General features: G+C 43.6%; 1 protein-coding gene across 5 annotated transcripts in view; it reads right to left on the bottom strand.

Moving 5' to 3' along the window:
- Window positions 1-26,901, bottom strand: part of LOC308314193 (pleckstrin homology domain-containing family A member 5-like) — a 93,761-nt gene that overhangs the window by 52,805 nt on the left and 14,055 nt on the right. For all 5 annotated transcript variants that reach the window (XM_080761668.1, XM_080761665.1, XM_080761669.1 and 2 more), the window contains exon 2: window positions 18,772-18,855. The gene's annotated coding sequence lies outside the window, so the exon portion shown is untranslated. The remainder of the gene's footprint in view (window positions 1-18,771; window positions 18,856-26,901) is intronic.

Below are 26,901 nucleotides of genomic sequence, written 5' to 3'. Positions count from 1 at the left end.
CCGACACGGCCACCCAGTACATAGAGAGAAGTAAGAATATAAATACTTGTGTATCTCCCTGTTGGCCGAGCCTAAGGGGCCCTCTGTACCATACTCACCCGGTACCATACCAAGTACTTATACTCTGATTACTCACCTCCCCGTATCCGAGTACTTCTACTCTAAAGTACTCTTCTGTGCCCCGGGGATAGAGAAAGCTACGCACCCCCTTACCTACCTCCGGGGGAGCCTCCTGGCCCCCTCTGGAACCTGGAAAAGAAGAAGAGAAAGAGTTATTACAAATCTCTGGTTGGTAGATTGCCTAGACCGGAGTCTCAGGCCCCAACCCTGTACTTACCTTGTGCTCTGACCGTATGCTAACAACCCCTCTCATCCTCTGCAGTGACGACTCCCGCCTCGGAACCGGGACCTCATGCAAAGAATACTACTGTCTGAGTTCTGTTTGTGAAAACTGACGTTGTTTGAACCTGTTGGAGAAATAAAGCAAGGGGCGCCATCGTGTGTCTAACCCCTGAAACTGCACTCTGAGTTGTATTTCCCACCCGACCTCCCACAATATATATATTCTTTCAGAGCAAACGTTTTTAACTCAAATCTGTGCTTCTGGAAGGGGGTGGGGGGGGATTCCTGCCTGGAACAACATACTTTCAGGTGGGGGCCAATTTCATATATTTTTGGGGGGTCCTTCACATGAAAATGTTTGAGAACGACTGACGTAGAAACATAGGTTTTTCAGAAAACTTAGCATTTAGAAGTGAAACTGTGAAACGGTGAAAGGGGCGAGCCCTGTTCTGCTGTATGGCATTTACACAAGGGTATCATATCAGGTTCCCAAGATATCAAGTATTGTATCGATTCAAAGGTGAAAGGTACCCGTCCCTACCTCTCATCCATCCATCAATCCATGTTTATGATTAGCTGTTTATATTGCTTTCTGAATCGTTTTTCATGTCAACTCACACGGCACAGGCACACATTATATCCACAAGGACATTGTCCTGCGCCCATGGGTATACTTGGGAGTCTTGGACTGGAAGACGACATGCAGTAAAGGCCGTCGGGATCGGGAGTCGAACCCGCGGCACGCTGCCAGACCGGGCTACCAGCCAAGGTGCCTGCAGGACCGCTGAGGCACGGCCACCAGGCCCTTTAGAACAACATTGATGTAACTAAGAGATTTGACGAGTTAGCTATATTTTATATACACCGATTAATAAGGAATAAGCAAAAAGTCCTGATGCGACATTTCCTGGTTTAAAGGTATATTCAGTGATTTCACTTAATTCAAATATCACTTATTTTTTTTTCGTTTTGTTGTGATAATCCTCTCTACTATAGAGTGTGCTGACCATATAAGGAGTTCCTCCCTGTCCCCCAGTTAACCCCTTGGGGGGGGGGTCAAAAAACATTAGGTTTCGGTTTTTTTGGCTCTCTATCCTGATTGGATGAAAGGCTTTGCCACCTAGCCAAAAACGAAATCTAAGGTTTTTGTTGAGTGAAATCACTGAATATACCTTTAATGCGGGCGGTCGCGTAGCGCTCCGCTGTCACTCCAGAGCGGAAACTTTCTGGAGTGGGTGGAGCCTATAGTGCGCGCTCATGTGTTTGGCCTAATGCTGCTCGACACTGCAATAGCACGTTGTCGTAAGTATAGGACCGCAATGGAAACAAGCCACTGGCTTTTTTTGTGTGTCTATCCTTTTGATAATGCTGTGACAAATGTATGTAAAGTTGCATGCACACACAATGATGAAATATTACAAACACACATTGAATGTATTAACCCATTTAGACCTGAGCTCGATTCTATAAAAAGTGGTGCTCAACTTATTTGAAGACCCCCCCCCAGAATTATCTGTATATTTGGCTGCGGAGGACCACAATCTGAAAATATGTTGTTCCAGGCACCTGCCCCAGAAGCAAAGATTTGAGTTAAAAACATAATTTGCGCCACATTTTCACAACTTTTCAAAAATGGCAGACCTACAACTTCATAGCGCGGCACTCGGTGGCACGCTATGAGCTTGTATATCTGCAAGCTAAAGTATAACAAATAGCTAAAGAATAACATAATGCTTAAAACACCAAAAGGGGTTCCCGGCCCAAAATGGGTGCAGTGCAGGTGGAGGGGGAAAAAAAAGCACCAATAACAGTCCACATCAGGTTAAAGGTATATTCAGTGATTTCACTCAAAAAACCTTAGGTTTCATTTTTGGCTGGGACCCAAAGCCTTTCGTCCAATCAGGATAGAGAGCCAAAAACGAAACCTAAGGTTTTTTGACCCCCAGGGGTTAACTGGGGACGGGGAGGAACTCCTTATATGGTCAGCACACTCTATAGTATAGGGAGGATTATCACAACAAAACAAAAAAATAAGTGATATTTGAATTAAGTGAAATCACTGAATATACCTTTAACCACTCAGGGCTCTAATACCAATATATTTTCTATTATTGTGAAAGGTTGCGCAAAGAAATAGCCGATGGAGCCCATTGAGCTTGTATCGAGAAAGCTTTCCCCCACAATACGGATGTTGGGGCGGCTGATTCTCCTGCATGACAACAACACAGCCATAAACCGTCCGTCCCACACACAGTGTTCCGTGGATGAGAGACACATGGCTCCATTCAGCTTCAACGCCTCGTTTCTGCTCTGAGCCTCTGCAGTGCGCGCGTGCGGCGCGAGCGTGTGTGTGATTTGTTACTAATTAGGCTGATAACGACTATGCTGGCTGGTCAATTAGAACCGTCATAAGAGCGCTGCTGTGCCTCAGGGAGTCGAGGACTCCCAGCTGTCACAGCTGTCCATTGTTTATTCATTTTAGGTAGTTATAGAGATACTGAACTGTTCATTTTAGCACTGTTACAGAGATACTGAACAGTTCATTTTAGCACTGTTATAGAGATACTGAACTGTTCATTTTAGCACTGTTATAGAGATACTGAACTGTTCATTTTAACACTGCTATAGAGATACTGAACTGTTCATTTTAGCACTGTTATAGAGATACTGAACTGTTCATTTTAACACTGCTATAGAGATACTGAACTGTTCATTTTAGCACTGTTACAGAGATACTGAACTGTTCATTTTAACACTGCTATAGAGATACTGAACTGTTCATTTTAGCACTGTTACAGAGATACTGAACTGTTCATTTTAGCACTGCTATAGAGATACTGAACTGTTCATTTTAGCACTGTTACAGAGATACTGAACTGTTCATTTTAGCACTGCTATAGAGATACTGAACTGTTCATTTTAGCACTGTTACAGAGATACTGAACTGTTCATTTTAGCACTGCTATAGAGATACTGAACTGTTCATTTTAGCACTGTTACAGAGATACTGAACTGTTCATTTTAGCACTGCTATAGAGATACAGAACTGTTCATTTTAGCACTGCTATAGAGATACTGAACTGTTCATTTTAGCACTGTTATAGAGATACTGAACTGTTCATTTTAGCACTGTTACAGAGATACTGAACTGTTCATTGTTCATTCATTTTTAACACTGCTAGAGAGATACTGAACTGTTCATTATTCCATTACCAACCATTAATTGGTTCATTCATTCAACCGCTCCATTACTGTTCACCATTAAAATTGTCTAACATTAATTTTTTTAAATACATTTGTAATTGAAAAATATCAGTCACCAGAAGCAGAGGTGTGTCCCGATACTGTATCGGGAAAGTATCGGTATATAGGCCCTTATTTGGTCATATCGGGTCATGTCGGGTATCTGTGAACATGCCAGTCTAACCACCGATCCGACGCAGGCGTAAGGGGTTGACACTATGGCAATCGCAAAAACATGTCGGTACATGTGGAGTTGTCCCAAACTGCAAGTGCACATAATGAGTGAGGAGTCTGCTATATAAACACAACACGAGATATACAGCTAGATGGCTATAAGCGCAACACGAGAAGATCACAACACTGGTATCGCTATCGGCATTCGGTATCGGCTAACTATAAATTGCTGTATCGGGAACGGAAAAAAAGTGGATCGGGACGTCCCTAGTTTTCAATGAGTCCAACCTTCATTAGAAGGACAATATCAGTCACCAGAGGCAGAGGCATGTGATTAAATGAGTCCAAGATTAATTTAGAAGGACAACATCTAGTCACCAGAAGCAGTCACGTGTTTTTAATTAATGTATTGGGGCTCAATGAGGAGATTAAGTGATCTACAAGCGTTTTTTTTTCGTGAGCAGCAAGCAAGTGTGCGTGAGTGCAGGACAAGGCTGTATATGTGTGTCAATCACATGTAGACGTGACATTTATGAGTATCGCGTTATATGTCACAACTCCACACAGTCACACCTGCTGACTGATTTGTTGGGACCAAATATAGTTGTGGACGTGTCCAGCTAGGCAGTAGAGCTGGTTCCGGGGCGAGAGAGAGTGTGTGTGTGTGTGTGTGTGTGTGTGTGTGTGTGTGTGTGTGTGTGTGCATGGTGGAGAGGATTAAAGTTAGGACTGAGATACAAAGAGACAATACACACACACAGTCTAACAAAGTTACTGCATCAGCAAACACACACAAAAGACCCAGCGGATGTACAGAACACTACCGTGTGTGTGTGTGTGTGTGTGTGTGTGTGTGTGTGTGTGTGTGTGTGTGTGTGCGTGCGTGCGTGCATACTATACTTGTGAGGGCCAAATGTCCCAACAAGTCAGTGTTGTCATGATACTGAAATTCTAACTTTGATACAATATCTTGCAAAATATCGACATGAGGATATCGACATTAGGATATTTACATTGGAAAAGAAACTTAGTCTTATAATCAGGTCAATAGGGATGTGCGCACACACACACACACACACACACACACACACACACACACACACACACACACACACACACACACACACACACACACACACACACACACACACACACACACACACACACACACACACACACACACACACACACACACACACACACACACACCTCATTTGAGAATTAGACAGACATTTATATGTCAGGTTTAAGGGGTTAGGATCAGACATTTATAAGACAGGTTTAGGGCTAGGTTCACAATAAGCATATAAATCGCTTAATATAAATAGCATCTATAAAATTGTTGTACAAAAAAGTTTTGGTCCCCATAGTTATACAAGCATGTGTGTGTGTGTCTGAGTACAGAGTAAGTAAAGAAAACAGATGGATCATGCAGTCAATAAGGACACAGGGTGAACGGGGCTTACAGCAGCACTTTAAAATGACCACACAGCAATTCTTTGTGAGTGTGTGTTAGAGTGTGAGTGTGTGTTAGTGTGTGTGTGTGTGTGTGTGTGTGCCTTTTAAATGAAACCAGAGCATTTCAGGACGTGAACCTATTTTCACCCACAAAACGTGTGTGTGTACACACACACACACACACACACTCTTGTAGATATGCCATCTGTTCAGTGTCTCTGCAGCACAAGGGCTGTCAAAGAATATTCCACAATGTCACCTTTTTTTCCTGAACAAAGCAAATATAATAGACGTACAGTCGACATGCAACTCAAACGCAAAGTAAAATATACACAAAAAGACAAATTAATGAATAATTTATTCTCTTCTCTTTCTCTTTTAAATATTCCGAGTGCCTGGATCTCCGTCATTTTTCAATTGACGTCTTATCTCGATTGATCCAGGGGCACCATTTTACATCTTTTATACCTGCACGTCTCTGCTGAGCACCGGGTTGCTTGCTTGCCTCTGCCTTGATACTGAGGCCCCTTTTCCACCGGTTGGTACCGGTTCCAATGGGAAACGGTTCAGTTCTTTTCCACCGGTTGGTTCCCAATGGGAACCGGTTCAGTTATTTTCCACCGGTTGGTTCCCAATGGAAACCGGTTCAGTTATTTTCCACCGGTTGGTTCCCAATGGAAACCGGTTCAGATATTTTCCACCGGTTGGTTCCCAATGGGAAACCGGTTCAGTTCTTTTCCACCGGTTGGTTCCCATTGGGAACCGGTTCAGTTCTTTTCCACCGGTTGGTTCCCAATGGGAACCGGTTCAGTTCTTTTCCACCGGTCGGTTCCCAATGGGAACCGGTTCAGATATTTTCCACCGGTTGGTTCCCATTGGGAACCGGTTCAGTTCTTTTCCACCGGTTGGTTCCCAATGGGAAACCGGTTCAGTTCTTTTCCACCGGTTGGTTCCCAATGGGAACCGGTTCAGTTCTTTTCCACCGGTCGGTTCCCAATGGGAACCGGTTCAGTTCTTTTCCACCGGTCGGTTCCCAATGGGAACCGGTTCAGTTCTTTTCCACCGGTCGGTTCCCAATGGGAACCGGTTCAGTTCTTTTTGGTTCTTAGTCCATGAGCCAGAGCTCCAACATTGGAACGTTAATTATTGATTGTCATCACCATGACACTTCCCCAATTGAGCACTTACACGAAGACAATGTTTTATTGTTTTACAAATGTTTAAATTTCTAAATATGCAAATGAGGCATTATGTAGAAAGATATGCAAAATAATAAAACGTATGAAAAGGCTACTACTGTGGAAGGGTTATCATTTATGAATTCACTTGGTCTTTAATATAGGTCTAGTTTTTCCCCCAACAATGTAATTGGAGCTCTGGCTCATGGACTAAGAACCAAAAAGAACTGAACCGCTTCCCGTTGGGAACCGACCCGGTGGAATGTATAGTTAACGATAACGGTTGTCGTGCTCTGTGCGAGCACTGCTTACTGCTGGATGGCAGTAAACACCAAAACTATAACATATAAGAGTAAGACAATAGTGAACTTTAGTTATGTAACTGTCACATTATTGTCTGTCTGTCTGTCTGTCCAACCTATCTTCCTATAATAGGCTCTATGCACCACGGCCATAATGGACATGCATTGGGCTGCTTCCCAAGTCCCTCACTTCCTCCACAGGTCTCGCCAATTACACTAACGGAGGCTCTGGTGGCCCTTGAAATTGAAAGCATCGAGAACCGCCGGTATTCTAATTGTATAGGAGACGTGAAGAAGTCCACATACCACCAGCCTCTCTGAGTCAGTGTGATTAAAAGCCTGGTTCCGGAAAGGGTTCTTAAAATGGGATGGAACCGATGCTATGATGCGACGGAGCAATGGAAACACTGTGTGAAATGTCACATGGGTGGTATATGGGCTCATTGAATGAATGAATGAATGAATGAATGAATGAATGAATGACCTTTATTTATATAGCACCCTTCTCAGCACGAGTGCACAGGGTGCTTTACAATAGTACAAAAATAAAACTATAAAAACAGCAGCAGCCATTTTCACAGGGTCAACAGTGAAAAAACAACATAGCAACAAAAATAAAAACACAAACAGTAGAAAAACAGTGATTATATGTGACCAAATGCCTGTCTAAACATGAGTGTTTTTAATTGTTTTTTAAAAGAGGCCTCAGAAAGGACAGTTCTTAGGTCCAGGGGGAGGGCGTTCCACAGCCTAGGGGCTGTCACTTCAAAAGCTCGGTCACCCTTTGTTTTTAATCTGGTCCTGGGGACCACGAGGAGGTGCTGATCGGCTGAACGGAGTGAGCGTGTGGTTGTGTGAGGTTGAATCAGTTCAGTGATGTAGGCAGGCATTGGGCTTATTCTTAGCCAGTTGAAACGACAGCGCTGCAAATGTCTCGACCGATCTAACTAATCGTTTTAACCCATTTTTAGACCGCGAGGACGATTCTACAAATGCCTTCTAAATCCTGACAGTTGTGTGAAAAACCTCACGTCAGTTGTTCTCAAACATTTCATGTCAAGGACCACAGAAAATATCTGTATTTGGCCGCCGACCCCCATCTGAAAATATGTTGTTCCAGGGAACCCCCTCCAGAACTCAAATATTTGAGTTAAAAACGTTCGCTCTGAAATAATATATATTCCAACTTTGGGACACATTTTGGCAATCTTTCAAAAATAGCAGATCTATAAGCTCGTAGCGTGGCACTCGGTGGCGCGCTATGAGCTTGTAGATCTGCTATTTTTCAATAGCTAAAGTATAACGTAATGCGTAAAACACCAACAATACAAATCTTGCGTTCCTGCGGTCATTACCGATGTCCTCCTACAGGTGGCATGGAAGGTAAACAAAGCAATTAATCAATTTGATTGGCAATCGCCAGGCGATGTCGTCCAACGATAAAACACTGTCATGTTTTCGGGCGACGTTCCTCGGCCCACTTTTCAACTAACTCTTCGCTTGCTATCGCCGGTATACTTGCCGGGGCCCTATAGACAAACAAACAAACTGCACTTCCGGAAAATACGGCAGGCTGTCGCCTGCTGTTAAAACATAAACACCCTTCCATCTTCAACCGCTTATCCAGAGCCGGGTCACCATCAACAACCTCGAGAGCTCCATACACTTCCCTTTTCCTGGGCGACGTTCGCCACTTCCACATGGAAGTGTGGACGTGCAGCGAGGACGTCCCTAGGGAGATACTTCGTCTGTACCACCTAAGCTAACCTCCTTCCCAAGTGAAGGAATTCCCGATTCCCCCTCGTGGATGACTGTGCTTTCTCACCCTCATCTCTATTACTCGCAAGGCCAGGACACCCGTCTAAAATAATACATTTTGGTTAGACTTGGTGAATGCCCCGTACAGTGGCCAGCTAGTCTCATCCTCCTTACTGCTATCTTCTCTGTTACCCTTGGTAATGCCCTAATGTCCTGGTTGATGTTCAGTGCCACACGTAACGTTCTGGTGTAGCAACCGTCCAGGGATTTCCGTAGGGCTTGTGTTAGAGTCCAGCATCCACAGCCATAGAGGACTCGAGGAGTGCACAACGCATCAGTTTTCTTGCTGAAGAACCACGGGGCTCTTCCAGTTGAGGTTAAACCCGGGTTAAGTGATGTTTGTCTTTGGCGTTTTCCGGGTCGATTGCCACACAAGAGTTTAGACAACGATAATTATGCACTTTGCAGGATGTTGGAATGTAAGAACACAATGAGACATCAGGCAGGACAGCATTCAAACTGCATGCGCGCGTGCACACACACTCACACACACACACACACACACACACACACACACACACACACACACACACACACACACACACACACTCCGCTAGTCAGTATAGGGCTGTCACGATTATGACATCTGACTTGTCGTACAAAAAACTGTGAGTGACAATTTGATTTGAATGGCTTTTAGCGCTTTGTAAACAAAACAATGCACAGGCAGATATGGCATGAACGTAAATACACAAAGACATGACTAACAATGACCAATAATTTAAAAAAAAATGTATATGGCCAAAATATGCCATGTTTAATCATACATTTTATTCTCAATTGTTATATTTGTTTAAAAAAAAAAGGCGAAATCAGCCGATATACAAGATGTGGAAATGTTTACGGTGAGTATTGCCAATGTTTTTGATTGTTACAATTCAAATAATTGTGATTATTAAAAAAAAAAAAAAGATTATTTCAAATAATTATGACGAGCAATGTAAGTTTAACCAGACACAGTGTGATGATGACAGTTATAGGTAGTTAGTAGGTGTGCAACGATATAGTAACCGCATCGAAAAATCTATATTCATTTCAAAAATCGAAGTATATCGAAATGAAAACAGAAACATTGACTTGATCGAATCGTATCGTTTCGCTAAGCAGATAATCGGCATTGAATCGTTTCGCTAAGCAGATACCGTAATCGATTGTATCCATCAATACTAGACTTCTGTGCGTGCCATTTAGCATTTCTTTGAAGAAAAAAAGGTTTAATTACTTATAGTTTAAAATAATGTTCAATGTATTTTAAATAGTCACTGTATCGATTTCAAATCATTGAATGGTATCGTATCGGATCACCATAATGAACCAATATTATGGTCCATGTATCGTATCGCTGTTAAAATGTGTCCTTACACACCTAGTAGTTAGTGTGTGCAGAGTTAGCAGAGTTCCACAAACACAATACAGTAGCATTCTCTAGCAGTTGTATAGCTGCTAAACGTCACAACAACACAACGTTGACCTGAGATCAGATTCATACGAGGTTTCCACTGGACACACACTGGTCTGATGAACCCATTCTGACCTGAGATCAGATTCTAAAAAAATGTCGATTTTTCAAAAATAGCAGACCTACAAGCTCGTAGCGCGCCACTCGGTGGCGCGCTATGAGCTTGTAGATCTGCTGTTTTTCAATAGCTAAAGCACGACATGATGTCAACACCAAAATGGATTCCCGTTCAGAATGGGTTAACATAAATGTTAGCACGACTTCAACACAAACACAACACCGTGACATCCCGCAAACAGAGTTTTACCTGCTAAACAATGTTCCACAACTCAGGCTAGAAGAAAACAAAAGGAAAAACAAAACACAGTGGTGAGTTCAGCTGCTATAATATGGAATTTGATCTAAAAGTGACTCGACTCCGCGGCAACCCAGCAATCCGGCTCCAAACATGAATCTCGACATAATTTGCAAGAGAAACAAAGCAGGCCATGAGCGGTCTTCTATGAAAACAATCCCCGAAAGAAAGACACAACCGGGCCATAAGTTACACCACTTTCACATCAGCTATATCTGGAATATAAGCACATCTACAAGCTCACGAATGCTTGTAAGATCTGCCATTTTCAAACAGTATACACATCTCGTATGGGGGTCCCCCCGCCCCCCCGGCACAAAATAGTCCCAGATGGGGTTCCATAGAGACACTATGAATCACTGTTGATCCACGGACAGCATAACTGTTAACCCATTCTGAACGGGAACCCATTTTGGTGTTAGCATCATGTCGTGCTTTAGCTATTGAAAAATAGCAGATCTACAAGCTCATAGCGCACCACCGAGTGGCGCGCTACGAGCTTGTAGGTGTGCTATTTTTGAAAAATCGAAGAACGACTGACATTTTTAGAATCTGATCTCAGGTCAGAATGGGTTAAACCATCATTCTTTGGAACCAGCAAGGTGTGTGTGCGTGTGTTGTGTGCGTGTGCGTGCGCGTGTGGAATGTGTCAGCAGGGTGCAGAGTTACAGCTCTGCTCTCATCACTGGCTTCTGAAAATCCTTCTGTACAGTAGCTACAGTAAACAAGCTTTTGAAACAACTCTTCCGCTGCCGAGGAACCTGCCGTGTTGTCGACAACCAGAGAGGAGCAGGAGTTTTATTTAAACCAATCGATGTTATTTCGATATACACCACATTTATGTTAACCCATTTTGGTGTTAGCATTATGTTACGCTTTAGCTATTGAAAAATAGCAGATCTACAAGCTCATAGCGCGCTACAAGCTTGTATAGGTCTGCTATTTTTGAAAAATCAAAGAACGACTGACATAGAAACACGGCTTTTTCAGAAAACTGTCAGGATGTATAGAAGACACTTTTAGAATCTGATCTCAGGTCAGAATGGGTTAAAATAAGTTGCTCTGTGTTGTGCGATACGCGACAGTGATCACTGCTATAGTGTCCGTCCAGTAACGATGTAATAAATTGCTCTATATATCGTGATAAGAGATCATTGATCTCAAGGAGCAAATGATCACCTTGGACATCGCTCTGGTTCTGGACGACCTGGGAAGCACGCGGCATCCGATCGATCGCACATGCTTGGAGGACGGATCGTTGAGGGACTCTCCGAGTTTGAAGAGACGCTTTTTGCCCAGCAGTCCGCGTGGCAAAGAGACTGAGGCGAAAGATTTAAGCAATATTACACGAGAGGGTGATGTGGGTTAACGTGATTATTGCCGCGACAGGGATGCAGGGTAAGCATCACTGAAGTGGCAATAATCACGTTAAAAACCACACCATCGAGTGTAATATTGCAATTCTACCACAGTTACCCTTAAAACTATAAGAAAACCGCTGAAAGAATATATATTTTTTTAATGACAGATGTAGTCACTATACGACCACAAATGTCCCAATAAACTAGCTAGCCTATAGCCACCGAGTTTGCTAGCGCTCTGGGGGAATACAGAGCAGCTGAATTATTTGTTTTGATTAGGTGGACTTTGACAGGAAAAGACTCGCTCACCGTATAGAAATATAAACTCCTTAGACTGAGACTTAGAAAAATATATTTCATTTTATTGTATCATGCTGTGCTCATGGTGCTCTGTGCTCATGGTGCAATTAAAAAGCAAACTTTTTGCTTATATGGTGAACGGTGCTGGTTTAACCCACGGCTATAGGAGGCTGTTTCAACCAATCAGATTGCTTCCTCGAAACGACCTGTGGTAGAATAAAGAATAAGACCCAAAAAAAACGCTTTCCTCCGCCTCAGTCAGCCGCGGGGGGTGGAGCTTCTTTTCCATCCACCGGCTGTCTTAAAAAAGCCGGAATGACGTCGGCTTCTTCTGTCCGCGGCTGTGCGCTGAGGTGTAGCTGCGCTGTTAGGGTGAGGGTTTTGAGATATAGGTTGTAGTTGTTGTATAGGACTAGTGACTGGTCTAAACAAATGACTATAGTCTAAACCTAAAAACTGTCTAAACTAAGTATACTGCAACCGGCATCAGTCTTCCCCTGTGTGAGGTGCGGAAGGGGATTTGCGACGCCCACTATTCAGTCTATTCAGCCACACTCAACACTTGCACTGAAGAACCCAATATCGAGAGCGCGGCTCCATAGTCTCTCTCTCTCTCTCTCTCTCTATCTCTCTCTCCCTCTCCCTCTCTCTCTCCTGACGGATGCCAATGCTCATTACTTGCTATAGAGAGCGTTTGTTTAGTAACAGTGTTGAATAGCTATATCGTGGACAGTACGTCATGCTACTTGTGTTTGTTCAGTAACAAGGCTATACGTCCGCCTCTTTAAGTAAACAGAATTTCAGGTCGGGATGGATGCCAATTTCATCAAATCAGGATGTGTGGGTGATAGGCGGGTGTCTATGCAAACACAATTGGCCCGTGATGTGGGGAGGGAATCTCTCGGTGGGTGATCTTTTTCATCACTGCATGTATTCCTATAATATGGGCTGCGGCGGCACCTGTAATGTCAGCAGGGAGTGCAGGGAGTGCATGTTATGCTTTTTGCTTTTGAAAAATAGCAGATCTATACAAGATCATAGTGCAGCACCGAGTTCCGCGCTACGAGCTTGTAGATCTGCTATTTTTGTTTTTTAATCTTGAAAATGTGGTGCAAATCTTTGGATATATATTCTTTCAGAGCAAATGTTTTTAACTAAGCTCTATCACACTATAGAGCTATGTAGCACTGTGACCAAACAACCACTCTATAGCAATGATTATACTATTGGAATGGGGCCGCATGGGATCGGGCGGTTATAGGATGTGATTGGACCGGGGGAGCTTTACACGATTTCTGGTACCCATTCTGACCTGAGATCAGATTCTAAAAAAAAATGTCTTCTACATCCTGACAGTTTTCTGAAAAAGCTATGTTTCTATGTCAGTCGTTCTTTGCAAACAGAAGGTTCTGGGTTCAAGCCCAGCAAGGGGATTTTTACAACTGTTATCTTAGTCTTATCCAATCTGTCACTCCTAATGAAGTGAAACCTACTAAGTGAAAACAAGCAGTGAAACCTACAAGTGAAACCTACAAGCTCGTAGCGCGCTATGAGCTGGTAGATCTGCTATTTTTCAATAGCTAAAGCATAGCATGATGCTAACACCAAAAGGGGTTCACGCCCCAAAATGGGTTACGGCAACACCAACTTCGCACAACACACAAATACACCCAAAACACAACTACTGTACACACACACACACACACACACACACACACACACACACACACACACACCATTAATTGACAGCAGTTGTGAGTAGAAGCGTTGACTGAAACAACTCAAACGACATGCATAAATGTGTCGCAACAGGAATCTGGAGAGAGAAGTTGTGCAACAACAGTCAAGAGAGATGAAGAAGAAGTTGAGCGGGCCTCGTGTTTCGGCAGGTTGAACCCCGACGTCGTTTTATTAAACCGCAGTCACGATGAAATATAATAAGACCAAGTTGAACCGTGAAATGGGTCCAAACACGACGATACAATGAGCTCTGCGTGCGTGTGTGTGTGTGCAGACACCGAATTAAAATACTGAAACGAGTCTTTCTAAAAAGGCATATGATTTAAAGCATCATTTACAGTGGTGTCATAGAAATGTAAGAAAAATCATAATACAAAAACATGCTAATCAAAATAAAAATAAAAAAACGGTATTGAATCCAATCTCACTGGAAAACCTAATGTCTCTAATTCCGTGGCAAACCGTCGTGTGCTAACCGTCAATCTACAGTAGATCACATGACGTGGTCTTTAAACCCATTCTGACCTGAGATCAGATTCTACATCCTATTTTCTGAAAAAGCTCATGTTTCTATGTCAGTCGTTCTTTGATTTTATCAAAAATAGCAGACCTATACAAGCTCGTAGTGCGCCACTCGGTGGCGCGCTATGAGCTTGTAGATCTGCTATTTTTTCAAAAGCTAAAGCACAACATAATGCTGACACCAAAATGGGTTCCCGCCCCAAATCGTTTAACCCATTCTGACCGGGAACCCGTTTTGGTGTTCAGCTTCATGTTATGCTTTAGCTATTGAAAAATAGCAGATCTACAAGCTCATAGCGCGCCACCGAGTGGCGCGCTACGAGCTTGTAGGTCTGCTATTTTTGAAAAATCGAAGAGCGACTGACATAGAAGACAATTTTTACAATCTGATCTCAGGTCAGAATGGAAAACTGTCAGGATGTAGAAGACATTTTTAGAATCTGATCTCAGGTCAGAATGGGTTAAGTTTGGGCGGAGAGCTCTGCTCTGCCGTCGAGGCTGCGATACAGATTCTGGAATTATTATTTTTTGCCGGATATCCGTGGGTTGAAAGCTCCAAATACTTCGGCGTTATGCTCTAAAAAAAGGTAACAAAACAATCTCGGCAGCGTATAGAATATTGGATTAAATAGCAGGGGAAACGCGGGGTATGCAGTGGAACTGTTTTAAAGGTAGAGTAAGTGATTTCACTCAAAAAACCTTAGGTTTCGTTTTTGGCTGTGGGACCTATAAGCCTTCGTCCAATCAGGATAGAGAGTCAAAAACGAAACCTAAGGTTTTTTGACCCCCAGGGGTTAACTGGGGGACAGGGAGGAACTCCTTATATGGTCAGCACACTCTATAGTAGAGAGGATTATCACAACAAAACAAAAAAATAAGTGATATTTGAATTAAGTGAAATCACTTACTCTACCTTTAACACACGGTGAGAATTAGGGGTGCAGCGGTTTTCAACCGAAAACCGAACCGTTCGGTTCAGCATACACGGTTCAATGCGCTCTAATGAACCGCGCTTTTTCGGTTTGCATTAATTCATTTCTTACAGCTGCGAAGAATGTATTTCTCGGTCACACACCGTCCTACTTAGAAGTCTAGCACTCTATCGGTCACACACCGTCCTACTAAGAAGTCTAGCACTCTTTCGGTCACAGAAGTGTAGAACTCTGTCGGCCCACCCCCTACACACACGACACACACACACACGACACACACACACACACACACACACACACACACACAGAGAGAGAGAGAGAGAGAGAGACAGCATGATGAGGAGAATCCAGCCCTCGCAAAGACCACTCGGTGGAATAATTATTGATCGTCATACACAGAGACACACACAGCGGAGTAACCTCGAATCAACAGGCTTCTAAGCACCCTCTTGTTCAGATCTGCTTCTGCATCTGCACTCGCTGTTTGAGTGCTAAAAAGGGAGAGAGAGAGAAAAAACAACTCGTTGTTGTTGCTCTGTCCACCCGGAGCAGGAGAAGAATATTCCGTCTGAAAAGTCCCAACAAAATACTCTATGTCCAATCCATGACTGTAGATAGAAACCCTTCTTCTAATAATATAAGCATAATATCTCATGCAGAGATCTTTATTGTAAACTTTTGTAAATGTTTCTGTACGACACGGCACTCTGCTGTGAATCCCTCCCCTTCCCAGGGAGCTCTCCTCTCCTCCCTGCATGTGCTGCGAGACTGCGAGTCTGCACCACGTGTGAGCGCATAGGTGCATTGTTTTTCCCTTGAACATAATGATGAGGCACATTAAAATAGCAATATAAGGTTTTTTTCCCCCTTTAAATAATGAAAAGTCAGAAATGTCTAATAAAATAATATATGCTAAAAAAAGAATAAAAGATAATGCTATAAATAAACTTTTTGAGTGGTGCAAGCCAGTCCCTTGGACTTATGTGTGTGGGTGCCTGCCTGGCTGGCTGGCTGGCTGGCTGGGTATGAGCATGAAAACAGCATGGTTGTTTTTCACCACCTGTGTGCAACCTAACACACACACACAAACACATGCCCATATTAACTGTATATGATGATTTCGTGTGTGCCAGTACAGTACAGTAGAGGGTACAGTAGAGGGACCGGCACACAGTAACTCTGTCATTTCTCAACCGTTTCGGACACGGGGCGGCAGTTCGGAACCGGCCCGGCACCCTGGGCGCGTTCCTGCCCCCCCCCGGCCCCACACAGAGTTGCACTCACTTTACACAGGTGTGATTTTTTTTTTTACTGTACCGAAACCGAACCGAAACCGTGGCCCCCATACCGAAGTACGAACCGAACCGAGGTGTAACTGAACCGTTGCACCCCTAGTGAGAATACCAGAATGCAGTGAGAGGTCAGTGTGTTTCTGCAGGTGAACACCACCACCAAACCACCCCGGTGGCAAATTGAAATGTACGTGTCGTATTTGTGTGCAAAATTAGGCATGTAACGATATATCGTATATCGATATACATATATATATATCGATATTTTATCCCGACGATATGTATCGATTTATTACAAAATTATAATTAAAAAAGGGGGGCTAGTGTGCGATATGAAATGTGAGCTGTGATCATATTCCATCATATTATGCATTTTAGAGAGCAATTATGCAATTATGTTTCTGCACTGTCAAATAGGTCTACGTCTATATCCTAAGACGCCGTCAAAGAAATGAAGAAATGTTAAAACTCGAGCTATATAGGTTTAAACATGAAAGCATGTTTACAGTTGTTGCACGGAAATTAAGTCATTTTACATGAAAAGTAATGCTACACTTTTGCAATGTAGTTAAATAAGAATTGTGAAAAAAGCTTGGGGGGGGGAAGGTAAATCATTTGTCTGGAAAATAATTGTGTTGGAAAATATCGTGACAAATCGTACATATTGTGATACGTATCGTATTGTGAGTCGAGTATCATGCCTAGTGCAAATAAATACATACAGGGCAAACAAGTTGCATAATGTGCCTTTCAATCTTCTTTAACCCATTCTGAACGGGAACCCATTTTGGTATTAGCATCATGCTATGCTTTAGCTATTGAAAAATAGCAGATCTACAAGCTCATAGCGCGCCACCGAGTGGCGCGCTACGAGCTTGTAGGTCTGCTATTTTCCAAAAATCGAAGAACGACTGACATTTTTTTAGAATCTGATCTCAGGTCAGAATGGTGTTAATCAGACCAGTGTGTGTCCGGTGGAAACCTCTTATATGAATCTGATCTCAGGTCAGAATGGGTTAAAGGCCGTGCTCTTTGGTGCGTGAAAAACATGAGTGGCGGACGACGGCCTGTCAAACAGTATACACGTCTTTGTGACTCTTGCGACAACATTCTTCGGGGCCGCCTTGTTGCCACTGAGACTTGAAACAATAATACTCCTTTTTTTTTTTTTACAAACACAACTAGAAAGGCACTATACGTGACATGTCCCTCTGGCTGTTTAGAGAAGTTGTGTGCATAGGGACGACATTTGTGTCAGGCGTCAGATATTATGTGGATAAGCGTGGGCGAACGGAAACATGATGTCACTGTAAGGCGACAACCCGCAGACAGACAGACAGGTGACACAGGTCACAGGCAGACAGACAAAACCAGACAGACAGACAGACAAGGCCGTCACCGTTGTGGAATTGTAATATGCAATGAATTGTCGCTCGCAATATAATTCGGATTAAAGATTTAATTGCATTTTCTACATTGGAACATTATACGAGTGAAAATCACTCGCACATTTCTGTTCGGCTTTAAGGCTTCATAAAAACAAAAAGGTGCACAGGGGGCAGATATTACAAGGAACTTTCATAACTTTCAATAACTTAGCACTCGGAACGGTGTGAAATAGACGATCTACAAGCTCAAAACGCGCCACGGCCGCGGCGCGTTTTGAGCTTGTAGATCTAGCCATTTCCAACCGTTTTCCGAAAACGTTTGAAAATACATGGACATTTTTTTTCAACGTGGCATTTTTTGACGGAATATACGACGGAAATAATTGTGATTATCTCAAATAATTGTGATCAGGCAAAAAAAAAATATGTAATAACTGTGACGAGCCTACAGACAAACAGACAGTGTGTTTTGTTTGGTTGTTTTTGTTCTTTGTCTTGTTTCTGTTAAAACGAACAAACATAACATAAAACAAAAACAAAGACAGACAGGACAATACGTCCTGTCTGTCTTCGTTTTTGTTTTATGTTATTTTTGTTTGTTTTCTCCCTTCTGTTTGCCTTGTTGTATTATCTTACCTATGCAAGCCATGTATCTGTTAGAAGGGTAGGCACTATAAGCTTAGGCTTCAGCCTACACCTTTTTGGTCCGTTTCTTTTGCAAAAACAAAACAAAAAAGCACTGTATTGATGTGTTATAATGATCAAAATAAATAAACTCTACTCTCTCTCTCTCTACTCTACAGACATACAGTTACAGTAACAGCCCAAGACATGGAGTGACACAGCATTATACGGCACTGCTCAAAAAATGTCCCCACAGGGATATAAATAAAGACCGCCGACTTACTGTTCACTGAGGACAAAGATGCAGTTGTCCTGCGACGGACTCCCCGAGACAGGATGGTTGCAGTTCACCTTGCGCTCATTGTGACTGCAGAGGAAGATAAGAGAGAGAGACACTTTTGTTAGAGACCAACACACTGCAGTGAATATAGATAAGAGCTGCCTGTTTTTACTGCAATGGAGATCCATCTGGCAATGAATGAATGAATGAACGAACACACCGACAACACATTATCGTTATACTTGTGAGGACATCCTAACATTTTAGAGACCAACAATGCAGTGAATATAGATAAGAGCATGCCCGTTACTGCAATGGAGATCCACCTGGCAATGAATGAATGAACACACCAACACACATGCGTTTATCGTTATACTCGTGAGGACATCCTAACATTTTAAGACTGTGATTTCATGAAAGCTAAAACTAAAAGAAGGTGTAGTATGCCATTTTGAACCATTAGGCGAGAAATAAATAGTCACTTGACGCTGCAACGCATTGTGGGCTTGTAAATAGTCTATTTTCCCCCCCCGAGCACAAGCAAGCGAAAACCATGCATGACTCCATCTCTACTCCTAAAAAAATGTACTTCTAAAATGTCAAATGCCATCAGTCCCAAAGCACAGCCCACAGATACACACTTGTCACATGGACATAACAACATTGTTAACCCTTCATATCATGAAGTTGGGGCAGAACAGAACTTTAAGTGTTAACACTTGAGATGCCCAAGACGTGTCCACACGTCTTTATAATGCATACGCCCCGTATAGGAGGCCCATGCAGGGCGTGTGGACACGTCTTCAGGTCCTTTTGTTTTTAAATTATATAAAACGCGATCGCTAAAAAATCCATATTTCGACAGCGGCCATTGCTAGGCAGCACCGTCTAGGGATCAGGTATTTTGGGACCGATGGCGATCACCGATTGTTTATCCCATTCTGACCTGAGATCAGATTCATACGAGGTTTTCCACTGGACACCAGAGCATGTGAGCGGAGCGGAGCGGCCGATAATTCCGCTCTTCGCTCTCGACGGCTTTTGTTACGCTCGCTCCGCGCTCACGTTCATCTCTCCCCACGCCGCTCTACGCTCGCTCCGCGCTCACTTCAAAATCCACCCGCTCCGCTCCTCGCTCCGCTCCGCTCGCGCTCACATGCTCTGTTGTAGCCAATGTTCCCCCTAACGTGCGCCCGTGCGCGCACATGGCCAAATGCTCTCGCGCACAACTGAAATCTGTCGCGCACAGACACCGACGCTGGTGTAAAAAAAAGTTATCTTTAAAAGAAAAAGGTGTTCCCCCCGAGTATCATCTACATTACAGTAATAATATCTATCCCGAGTCGACATTTGCCCACACTTTATTTCTATTTACAGTTTTATTTAGATTACACAGGCGACTAGGCGACAGACAGGTCTCCTCCCCTCCTTTTTAGACTTGTTGTTCTCCTCTCCTCTCCTCCTGTGTATACTGCGCCGTCTGCGGGGCGAGGAGGACCTTAGGTGGAGACGTAACGAGCAGGCAGCACTGCAGTCAGTGCTCACTGCTCAGACTAGTGTTAATGAAACCCCAAGAACCAGATAAGATCGCGTTGCGCCTTGGACCCGTGTGTTGATGGGACATTTAGATTTAAAAGGCGAACGGATGGAAGTGTGTACAAAAGCACGGCTGTGCGCAACAAGGAGAGAGGGAATAACGTTAGCGTCGCATTAGCTGGTTAGCTAACGTTGTTATCACTACTACAGCACAACAAGCCTCCAGTCCAGTGTACTTGTGAATGAAACTATAGTAGTTGACACACCAACAAACTCGGTCTTAGTGTGTGACTGTGTGACGTGTGTGTGTGTGTGTGTGTGTGTGTCCCAATAAAGTTTTTAGGAGAGAGGCAATGATTGATGTAAACTGCTAGCCAAGCTTGCACAGTGCCGTGCCGTGTGCACTGAGCGGCTCGGAGCGGTTCGGAGCGGAGGACAGTTCTCGCTCCGGAAGTCAATCTGACCCATTTAAAAACCCGCTCCGCGCTCACGTCAAAATCCCCCCGCTCCGCTCCTCGCTCCGCTCCCGCTCCGCTCCGCTCACATGCTCTGCTGGACACACACTGTGGTCTGATGAACCCATTCTGACCTGAGATCAGATTCATACGAGGTTTTCCACTGGACACACACTGTGGTCTGATGAACCCATTCTGACCTGAGATCAGATTCATACAAGGTTTTCCACTGGACACACACTGTGGTCTGATGAACCCATTCTGACCTGAGATCAGATTCTAAAAATGTCAGTCGTTCTTCGATTTTTCAAAAATAGCAGACCTATACAAGCTCATAGCTTTGTAGATCTATAGATCTGCTATTTTTCAATAGCTAAAGCATTGCATAATGCTAAACACCAAAATGCGTTCCCGTTCAGAATGGGTTATTCTCACCTCTGTCTGTTTCTTTTCTACTGTTGGGAAATATCCCTGAAGATTTTCTAACACATGATAAATACTTAATCAAGATCCTCTTAGCATCAAGTAAAAAAGCAATCACACGACGCTGGTACCAACAGGACCCACCAACGAAAGATCAATGGATGGACATTATTGAGGAACTCTATTCTATGGAAAAACTAACATTCATACTGAGAATACAAGAGGATAAATTCTATAAAAAATGGGAAAAGTGGAATCTCTTTACTCAGCCTAGTGATATTACAATAGAATTACATTGAACGTTTATTGTAATATGAAAAATGCAGCCTTTTTTCTTTAACTTTTTGTCTGTTCTTCGTTCAATAAAAAGTAAGTGAAAAAAAAAAAGAATGGGTTATTCTCATGATCAGCCGATAGGTCCGATACCGGTTACGAATTTGAATATTTTCCAAAATTATTCAAAACCAACGTCAAAACTGTTCCCTGTGTTTGCCGATTACCGATTACCATATCGGAGTGAATATCGGATCGATGTGGCCGATCACCGATCGGCGCTGGCCGATTATCGGAGCATCTCTGTCCTTCACACGGTTTACGGGGCCACCAATCTTCCAGATTTACTCTGAACCTATACGGCGCCGGTTCTGTGGTTTTGATCAGAACGGCGATGTTCTGGCCTAAATTTCTGGCTTCATCAAGACACGCATCTAATTTGGAATATTAGGCATTAATTGTGTCATACTTTATAGCTATAGAGGGTATATATGCACATGCTTAAAGTGTATCGAGTGGCAAAGCAACATGCAAAGTGAGTTTAACATTGTTCAACGTTGTTTAATGCAATCAGATAGGACTTCTCTGTGTGGATGTATGGGCTGTCAAGTGGGCTTCCCTGCATAACTTCCTGGTTTGATGATGATGTCACGCGCATATCCTCTATTGAAAAATAGCGTGTAGTCAGCATGTAGGTCTGCTATTTATTTATTTTTCTCGTGAAAATGTGGGGCAAATCTTTGAATAATATATTCTTTCAGAGCGTTTTTACCTCAAATCTTTGCTTCTGGGGGGGGGGGTGGGGGGGGGGGGGGTGTCCCTGGAACAACATATTTTCAGATGGGGGTCGGCGACAAAATACAGATAATTCTAGGGGTCCTTGACATGAAAAAGATTGAGCACCACTGACATAGTTCTAAACATGAGGTTTAAAAAAAAAAACATCCTCATGTCTAAATGGGTTAATGCTTAATTCTAAAGAGAGAGATCAGACTGTTTTAGCGTGAGGTAGTAATGAAAGATTTCACCTCCCAGTTTTTTTTTTTTTTGGGGGGGGGGGGGGGGGGATGGAAGGCGGGGGGCTTTTCAGAGTAAAATCTGGCCTCATCTGCTTTGCACCCTATAGCGCCTTTATTCTGAAAAACCCTGGCAGGCATGCCAGAGTTTAAATAATGCACTCTCTCAAGAGTTCTGCTGATCCTTTAACCCATTTGGGGCGGGCACCCTTTTTTTGGTGTTAGCATTATGCTATGCTTTAGCTATTGAAAAATAGCAGACCTACAAGCTCGTATAGCGCGCCACTCGGTGGCGCGCTACGAGCTTGTAGGTCTGCTATTTTTGAAAAATCCAAGAACGACTGACATAGAAACACGGCTTTTTCAGAAAACTGTCAGGATGTAGAAGACATTTTTTTAGAATCTGATCTCAGATGTAAACGTGTTCCTTCCACTCGCTATACGTCCAACCAGGGAAACTCCCCCCCCCTGTCAGGTGTAAGGGAGCAACTTGGACACTCAGGCATGAAGGAAGCATGAGTTCAAGTCCGTTGCTCTCCCCTTGTCCCCCATATATGGGGGACTAGGTTGGCGGAGGGTGCATGTGCAGAGCCCAGGATCACATTAGATGATTGACACAGGGGTGAAAAATGGGTTACAAAATCGTGGGATAAAAAATAAAAAAAAAGAATCTGATCTCAGGTCAGAATGGGTTTAAAAATGAAAACGTTCGAGAACCACCTGCTATTGTAATCGTATAGCAGTCAGACGACGTGTAGTATAGTCCAACATACTATAACTCCTGGTATCCCACCTGGTATCCCTCGCCCTTCGGCTGCTCAAATGGACCCATATAGAGACACCAGAACCGAGCAGAGCTATTACAGTCCAGTCAAACCTTATGTACCACCCTGCTGTAACCCCCACACACACACACACAGCCTGCCACCCAGACAGCGGTGCCAATTACAGCCACCCACACTAACATGATTAGAGCCCCATGATTAGAGAGAGGGGGAGAGAGAGAGAGCGAGAGAGAGAGCGAGAGAGAGAGCGAGAGAGAGAGAGAAAGAGAGAGAGAGAGAGAGAGACCACACACTTGCAGGGTCAGAGAGGGTTGCTGAACAGTGGTATAGAAGTATACAGTATACCAAGGAGGTCCAAATTACTCGACCACAACAATGTGGTATAAGTACTGTACTAAGTCCTAGTGTGTGGTGTAACTGGTATATACTGGTAGCGGTCGGAAGAGGTTGCCAGAAGAACCTCCGGCCCGGGGGGGGGGGGGCGCCACCGCCGAGGTGCCCTTGAGCAATGGTATTATAGCACAGTGGAGGGAGACAACCTTAGCAGATCTAGCAGATCTACAAGCTCGTATTGCGGCCATTAGAACCATATGCATCTCTATATTCAGGGGGGGGGGGGGGCATTAGCCGATGGGCTTGTGAATCAGTTATTTTCAGCAAAAAATGTTTGGTGGTTTTAGCGTTATGTTATGCTCCTTTAGCCATTGAAAAAAGCAGATCTACAAGCTCATAGCGCGCCACTCTACGAGCTTGTAGGTCTGCTATTTTTTGAAAAATGCAAGAACCACTGACACAGAAACATGGCTTTTTCAGAAAACGGTCAGGATTTAGAAGACATTTTTTTAGAATCTGATGAATCCAACGCAACACTACACACACTGACATCATCCGTCAAACAAGTCTATGAAGTATGAAGTTATCTAAGTGTAATAAATATGCAGCACAATTATATGAAATGAAATATGATAGCAGGGGTGTCCTTGGCACTGAAAAAAAACATTGAAGACTCCTGGCCTAAAAAGACTAAAGTGGTTAAACAATCTTAGAATGTGTATATAGTACTATAGTTTGTAGTTGTTTTGAAGTTGTAGTGGATTTTTAAAGGGCCATAAAATGAAAGGATAAACGCGCAAAATCTTCTTTTATATATATATACTGCCTTTTTGGTGCAGCTCTCTCTAAAACTGTGACACAAGACATCAGAGAGTTTCAGCGCGGAGCAGCAAGAGTGGTGCCAACCGGCCCCAAAATAACAGCAGAGCCTTTTAAAACAGGGTGCTGGCTGGGTTAACCCATTTAGGCCTTAAATAATGTCTTCTAAATCATGACAGTTTTCTGAAATACCTACGTTTCTATGTCAGTGGTTCTCAAACGTTTTCACGTGAAGGACCCCCAAACATTATATGTAATTGGCCGCAGCAGAGATTTTAGGTAAAAAAACGTTCACTCTGAAAGAATACATATTCAAAGATTTGTGCCACATTTTCATTTTTTTTTCTTCAAAAAATAGCAGATCTACAAGCTCATAGCGCGGCACTCGGTGCCACGCTATGAGCTTGTAGATCTGCTATTTTTCAAAAAGCTATATAAAGCATAACACAATGCTAAAAAAGAACATCAAAAGGGGGTCGTCGTTCCCGCCCGGAATGGATTAAAACAGCCTGTTATTGGAAAGAGCAAATAAGGAACGCTTGAAAACACCGGCTTGAGTTTCAGTTTAGCCTGGCCAGCTGCCCTGCCCTGCTCTGTAATTACTGGGGGGAGAGAGAGAGAGAGAGAGAGAGAGAGAGAGAGAGAGAGAGAGAGAGAGACACACACACACTTGGCAGTGTAGCAGACGTGTGGTCTTAGGGGCAGACTAACGGCACCAATTCTATTTCGTTACCACACACACACACACACACACACACACACACACACACACACACACACACACACACACACACACACACACACACACACACACACACACACACACACACACACACACACACACACGATAGCCTACGCAGATGTGCACATCAGTGGTATGCATGTAGGCTATAGCTTCCATTGATGTGCACGTGCACATGCATCAATGCTTTTAATGACGATGTGCACGTATAGGCTACATCAGTGCATGTGGGCTTGGCTTCCGTCGACGTGCACGTAGGCATACATCAGTGCATGTGGGCCGGCTTCCGTTGATGTGCACGTAGGCTAACATCAGTGCATGTGGGCTGGCTTCCATTGATGTGCACGTAGGCTAACATCAGTGCATGTGGGCTGGCTTCCGTTGATGTGCACGTAGGCTAACATCAGTGCATGTGGGCTGGCTTCCGTCGACGTGCACGTAGGCTAACATCAGTGCATGTGGGCTGGCTTCTATTGACGTGCACGTAGGCTAACATCAGTGCATGTGGGCTGGCTTCCGTTGATGTGCACGTAGGCTAACATCAGTGCATGTGGGCTGGCTTCCGTTGATGTGCACGTAGGCTAACATCAGTGCATGTGGGCTGGCTTCCGTTGACGTGCACGTAGGCTAACATCAGTGCATGTGGGCTGGCTTCCGTTGATGTGCACGTAGGCTAACATCAGTGCATGTGGGCTGGCTTCCGTTGACGTGCACGTAGGCTAACGTTAGTGCATGTGGGCTTGAATTCTCTACTGGCCATATAAGGAGAGTGTCTTGAGTGTACAGGGTTTGATGAGGGGCCGGCGCGGCTGCACTGATAACTTTGGTGCGGGGCCCGTCAATAGAGTTTGAATGGACCGGGTATCAGTCAAAAGGAAGAGGAAGGGCGGATGGGGGAAGGATCAACACACGGAATGTCAGAACAGGTTTCCGACATAGGCTACAGTATATCCATATATGGAGATCTAAAGGGTTTGAGGTTTTCAGGTCAGATGTAGAATTTCGGGGCCAATATTGATGACACCATTGATCTCCATATATGGACTTAACTGCGTCGGTCTGCGAGTCATATCCATCCCCGGTGATGTCACGTGATGTCACGATGACCCGGGCACCATATAGGCCTATCGGGGGGCTTGCCGGGGGTGACCCAACCAACCAACCAACACACACGGTCGCACTAATCTTTAAAAGGAGGTGTAAAATGATAGCAACGATATGTTATCATTTTAATCCCTGCTATACTTAGATGATCAGGTTTCCGGTATGTAATTAAAAAAGGGTTTTTATCATCCAGGATAATCTCACAAAGCCTGGTATTTTTAACAGATCAGTGTCAATGCGCTGTACTGCAACACACACACACACACACACACACACACACACACGCGCTATGAACTTGTAGGTCTGCTATTTTTGAAAAATCGTGAAAATGTGCCTCAAATCTTTGAATATAAATTATTACAGAGTGAACAATTTAACTCATATCTTTGCTTCTGGGGAGGGTCCCTGGAACAACATATTTTCAGATGGGGGGGGGGGGGGGGCGGAGGCATAATGTTTGGGGTGTTTGACATGAAATATTGAGCACCACCGATACAGAAACATACGGTTTTTCAGAAAACTGTCAGGATTCTTTTTTTTTAATTTCGAAGTCAGGCCAAAATGAGTTAATAGCGGACATATCTGTTGTTCAACTCACCACTTCTAATGAAAACACCCTAGTAGACCCCTACTAATGCACCCTATAC

This window comes from Protomyctophum bolini (genome assembly GCF_963924005.1).
Source record: "Protomyctophum bolini genome assembly, chromosome: 4".
NCBI lineage: Eukaryota > Metazoa > Chordata > Actinopteri > Myctophiformes > Myctophidae > Protomyctophum > Protomyctophum bolini.
Note: the sequence above shows the minus strand (reverse complement) of the source record. Positions and strands in the feature narration are given on the sequence as shown.